This window comes from Mus pahari, unplaced genomic scaffold (genome assembly GCF_900095145.1).
Source record: "Mus pahari unplaced genomic scaffold, PAHARI_EIJ_v1.1 scaffold_12214_1, whole genome shotgun sequence".
Taxonomy (NCBI): domain Eukaryota; kingdom Metazoa; phylum Chordata; class Mammalia; order Rodentia; family Muridae; genus Mus; species Mus pahari.
Window position 1 is genome coordinate 1 of NW_018392572.1, and position 6135 is coordinate 6135.

The following is a 6135-nucleotide window of genomic DNA, read 5'->3' on the forward strand; positions in this document are numbered from 1 at the left end:
TCCAAATGTGGTCTGCTGCAGGATGCAGGTGACCTGGTTGGGATGTCCAGTGAAGAGCAATGAGCATAAAAAGCAGAAGACTAGAGAGATGAGCAGGATGTAGCTGAGAATGCGGTTATTAGCCTTTACAGTGGGAGTATCCTTGTACTTCACAAAAGTGACTAATACTAGAATTGTGATAGTTGAGAAGGACAGTGCCATGCATCCTAGAGCCATCCCCAGCGGATCTTCATAAGCCAGAAATGACACAGCTCTTTGGAGGCAATGGGTTTGCTCCAAGTTGGCATATTTATCATCTGGACATCTCACACACTGTTCCATATCTGCTGACAAATAACAATAAACCCTTTTAAGATATCATAATTACATAGTTGATAATTGGGCATTTGCATTATTCAGAGGATATATCAATAAATAATTTGGTTTTAAGCATCAGTTCCATTCCTTACTGCTCTAGGAACCACTAACTTAAGACTGTTCTCTATTTACCTATGCATTGTGATGTAACAGATCACCATCATAGGGAATGTAACACAAAAAAATTATTTACTAAACAAAAAATAATGCAATGAATAATAATATGCATAATCTCAGATTAATTAATTCCTAAAACCATGAATTCACTATTCACAGACAAGGGTAGTGAGCGGACATCGTTATTGATGTCAGTTGATGAAATGCATTATGTACTTTGTTTACTTTGTTGTGCCCCTTTGTCTCTATCTACACATAGGAACCAGAACATACAATTTCTCATGCAAATACAGTTTCCATAACGGCATTTTTTTCATTCTTGGAGCTGTATGCCTCATAGACATATGCACATCCCTCTCTTTGTGGTACAATTTCTCTCTTCACAGCAACACATTCCAAGTTACATGGCATGGAGGTAATGGATGTTCACATTCATCCCTCTTTCCTTAGCTAGGCGGTGATTGATGATAAGCACTATCACAACTCTTGTTGCATTCTGGAAATCTTCACTCTTGTTCTAACTCTTTGACAGGAAATGCTTAACTCTTTAAGCCATCTAAGCGCTTAAAATATATTTCATTAATCAACAACTGTTACTCTGAGCATCTGGTCTTTGTCGGGGACTAAGCTGGGTGATGGAGGGGAAGATTATAGACTGATCAGGTAGTCAAGTTTCTTTGTACAATGAATCAAAGAAAAATAAATATATGCATAGATTATACCTAAAATATTACTTTTAAAAATTGCTACACATGTATGTCCCTCTAAGCATTTTCTATATAAAATCAGTAACCAGTGTGTTGTGAGAGAAACGCCTTGTTTGAGGAAGATATTTCAAGTTATTTGCTGGGTCCAAAAGAAGTTGGCATTATTTAACTAATTAAGGTCTGACACATGAAGATTTTAAGTCTTCAGTTTGCATCTAGGCCATATCATATTTCTAGTTTGTAAAGAGAAGGTACTCCAGTTCAGCAGTTTTTCTTTTGCATGCAAGCATGTACCTGTTTCATTGAAAACCTCATTTTCTGGGCACTGAACACAATCAAAGCAGCAGTCTGCTCTTTCTTTCTGATGAATTTTCCTGAATCCAGCAGTACATGTCATACTGCACATGGAGGAGGGTACCTGAGGCAATGCATAGACATTATATAATATGTGTTTGAGTGTGCTTGTGTAGTTTATGTATACATCTTATGAATAATGACCCATGGATTGATATATGGGACATTAACAGATATGGCTATACATATTCCTCTGATAACCAGGATAACATAAATTTCAGCCACATGATTATTTGTATTACCCTGCAATGCACTGAATGTCACACAATATTTACTACATCATGTAATATTGTATATGTAACATTCAGGTTGTAGAAATTAAAATTTTTTCCTTACTGAACTGATAAATCCAAAAGGAATATTTATGTGGCATCAGTGTTTCTCTCATGATTTGTAACTTTAAAAAAGTCAACTGAGTTGTTTGGAAAAAGAAGGTAGGGTAAGTCAAGGAAGAGTTGTTTGATGTATATGACCAAAATATGTTATGTAAGACTCTCATAAAATTAATGAAATTTTCCTAAGTGTAAAAGAAAACCTTGAACCCCATCCCTTCCCCTACTTCCCCTGATTCTATGAGGGAGCCCCCTCTCCCACCCTCTCCTGCCTCACCACCCTAGCATTCCTTTATGCTGAGACATCAAGTCTTCAGAGGACCAGGGGACTCCCCTCCCACTGATGCCAGATAAGGCAATCCTCCACAAAAGAGGGAAAAACAGGAAGTGTAATAATATTTGAAATGTAAATAAATAAAAAATACAAAATTTATAAATTAAAAAGTGAAAACCTTGAATGTGGACAAAGATTTATGTTAATGAATACATGCTATTTTTAATCAGGCTATAAATATGTTCACACAATCAGAAAATTCCATGCTTTATATGTAGTTAAATTTTTTAATTAATTATATGTACATATATATTATACTATAAATTTAATAAATATATTCCTGTATTGTGGGTGAATAGGCATGTGGGTTCTATTGAACATGGAATCCAGAGGCTTGACGCATTTATGACCAGATTTCATGAAGTTGAGAGTTATCAAATTTTGGCAATTATAACATTTGTGGATGGTCTTTTGCAAGAGTAGCAATTGGTCTTAACCACAAAGCTCTTACTTCAGTGCCTGATATTTTAAATTTTAGATCTCCTGAAAAAAAACAAAAATTGTGGTATACCCACTGATGTTCCTCCTGTGGCCCATTCCAAATCTTCAGATATATGAAGTTGTTGACTCCATGGGAAACAAGGAAAATAGCTTCCTATTTTTTACTTTTAATCCAAGGCCTTGTGGAAAATTCCAAATGATGAAAATGTCATACTCTGAACACTGATTTTCCCTATGGTTCATGTTCACCAGTTCTCCAACAGGGTTAGTAAATATCCTAGTTTTCAGCAAGGGAGCCAACTAAAAGAGATGCATGCATACATGTGTATATCAATAAAGGGAATGCAAAATTGAGAATATCCCCTAATTTCTTAATGACTTTCAGAAAAGACAGCTTTATTGAAATAATCCCGTGTAGTAAAATACAATATACTTCACTGATAACTGAAAACTTATATACTTCATATTAATGTTTGATGATAAAATGTGCTAGAAAAAATGATTACCAGATAACAAGTAACATAGGGTGTGTGTGTGTGTGTGTCTGTGTGTGTGTGTGTGTGTTTGTGTGTGTGTGTGTGTGTGTGTGTGTGTGTGTGTGAACAAGTTTGTCAAAATACTTTTTAATAAATGAAGCCATGTATGTGGGAATGAAGGGGAAGTCTGGATGTCTGGAAATTGTAAAAATAAAAAATATTTCTGGGTCTTTCATGTATATAGTGTATACACATAAAATAAACAAACTCAATAAAAATGTGCAGTCTTAATCATTTATTTTTGTAAATTGTTAATTTAAATAAATATTAAACACAGCACATGTATCAAGTTTTGAGAAATTATTCTTTAGAAAAATATTCTAGTCTAGTTATCACTTAAGGATTTTATGATAAAACTCTTGGATACTATTTTAAATTTTGAACTCTTTTGGTGAAATGTTAAGACATCTTTTCAAAAAACTCACTGATATTCATAAAAAATGGATTGTCTTCTATTAAATGTTCTTTTTGGCATGCTATTCATCCATGTAAAAGATTTATTAGGGAGTTTTGCAGTATGCAAATCATTCCACCGAGAGAATAATCTTGAACAAATGTACAATTTTTTCTGTGAGTCCATTTAAAATATCACATTGAAGACAAAAGACACTGTCAATAAGACAAAAAGGCCGCCGGGCGGTGGTGGCGCATGCCTTTAATCCCAGTACTTGGAAGGCAGAGGCAGGTGGATTTCTGAGTTCGAGGCCAGCCTGGTCTACAGAGCGAGTTTCAGGACAGCCAGAGCTACACAGAGAAACCCTGTCTCGAAAAACCAAAAAAAAAAAAAAAAAAAAAAGACAAAAGGACAAAAAGGCCACCAACAGATTGGGAAAGGATCTTTACCAACCCTAAATCAGATAGGGGACTAATATCCAATATATATAAAGAACTCAAGAAGATGGACTCCAGAAAATCAAATAACCCTACTAAAAAATGTGGTACAGAACTAAACAAAGAATTCTCAACTGAGGAATACCGAATGGCTGAGTAGCACCTGAAAAAGTGTTCAACATCCTTAATCATCAGGGGAATGCAAATCAAAACAACCCTGAGATTCCACCTCACACCAGTCTGAATAGCTAAGATCAAAAATTCAGGTGACAGCAGATGCTGGCAAGGAGGTGGAGAACGAGGGAGACTCCTACATTGTTGGTGGGATTGCAAGCTGGTACAACCACTCTGGAAAACTAGTACCACTGGAAGATACAGCAATTCCTCTCCTGGGCATATACCCAGAAGATGTTCCAACTGGTAATAAGGACACATGTTCCACCGTGTTCATAGCAGCCTTATTTATAATAGCCAGAAGCTGGAAAGAACCCAGATGACCCTTAACAGAGGAATTGATACAGAAAATGTGGTACATTTACACAACGGAGTACTACTTAGCAATTAAAAACAATGAATTCATGAAATTCTTAGGCAAATGGGTAGATCTGGCGGTTATCATCCTTAGTGAGATAACCCAGTCACAAAAGGACCCACATGGTATGCACTCACTGATAAGCAGATATTAGCCAAGAAGCTTAGAATATCCAAGATACAATTTACAAAATACATTAAACTCAAGAAGAAGGAATACCAACACGTGGATACTTCATTCCTCCTTAGAATAGGAAACAAAATACCCATGGAAGGAGTTACAGAGACAAAGGCCAGAGCTAAGACAGAAGGAAAGACCATTCAGAGACTGCCCCAACCGGAAATCCATCCCATGTAAAACCACCAAACCAAACACTATTGCATATGCCAGAAAGATTTTGGTGGCAGGACCTTAACATAGCTCCCTCTTGTGAGGCTATGCCAATGCCTGACAAATACAGAAGTGAATGCTCACAGTCATCTATTGGATAGAGCGCAGGGACCCTAATAAAGGAGGTAGAGAAAGTACCCAAGGAGCTAAAGGGGTCTGCAACCCTATAAGAGGAACAACGATATGAACTAACCAGTACCCCTAAGAGCTGTGTCTCTAGTTGCATATGTAGCAGAGGATGGCCTGGTTGGCCATCGGTGGGAGGAGAGGCCCTTGGTATTGTGAAGATTATATGCCCCATTACAGAGGAATGCCAGGGCCAGGAAGCGGGAGTGGGTGGATTGGAGAGCAGGACGGGAGAAGGGTATAGGGGGCTTTGGGGATAGCATTTGAAATGTAAATGAAGAAAATATCTAATAAAAACCTAAAAGATCACATTGATATATCTAAGCATAATGAAATGTAAGAAACTTTACCTGCTGACATTCAGAGTATTCTCCTTTGTCTTCTGCCATTTTCTGAGACTCTACTTGTTGAAGAATGTGTTCATGGTAAGTGTGGGCCACAGCATAAACAGCATTATACAAATTGTAGCCTTCTTCACTCAGGACCATGTCAAATTTGTGCTTTGCTAACCATTCCGAAGTGTTGATGAATGTGAAATGATCCATTTTAATGCTGTTCTTAGAGGCTGAACAATTAAAATAATTCCACCTCAATATTGACTCAGAAATGTTTATTGGGTATTTGGAAGTGTTCATTGTTTGCATAAAATTCTTAAATTTAGTAATCCAACCTTTGTGGTGTGCAAAAGTGACAATACCATGGAAGAAATCAAGGCTGAAATCTTTTTTATTTGTGATAACATCCCATTGTGAGGTTGTGATCCAGATCCTCTGAGCACCTAAATCTAACCATCTTCTAAAGCTAATTTCTAGTGTAGAGTTCATTTCACCATAAATGATAACAACCTTTGCTGAAGAAGTCATAATTTGTTTATCATGTATCTTACCCCTTGTCATGTATATCTTCATGGTTTCTGGGATCACATTCACAAAAGCTAAACAAATACCATGTCTTTGGCTTTCTTCTCTTAAATCTGATTGAAGCTGAATGCCCTGGTCATCATCTGAGATGACCAGTCCTATCCAAGTCCATCTAAAATGAAGCATCAAGGAGACCATGCCATGGGATAAATATGTGT

General features: G+C 36.8%; 1 pseudogene; it reads right to left on the bottom strand.

The window, feature by feature from the left end:
- Positions 1-305: 305 nt before the first annotated feature.
- The window catches only part of LOC110315098, a 9656-nt pseudogene continuing 3826 nt past the window's right edge, over positions 306-6135 (bottom strand).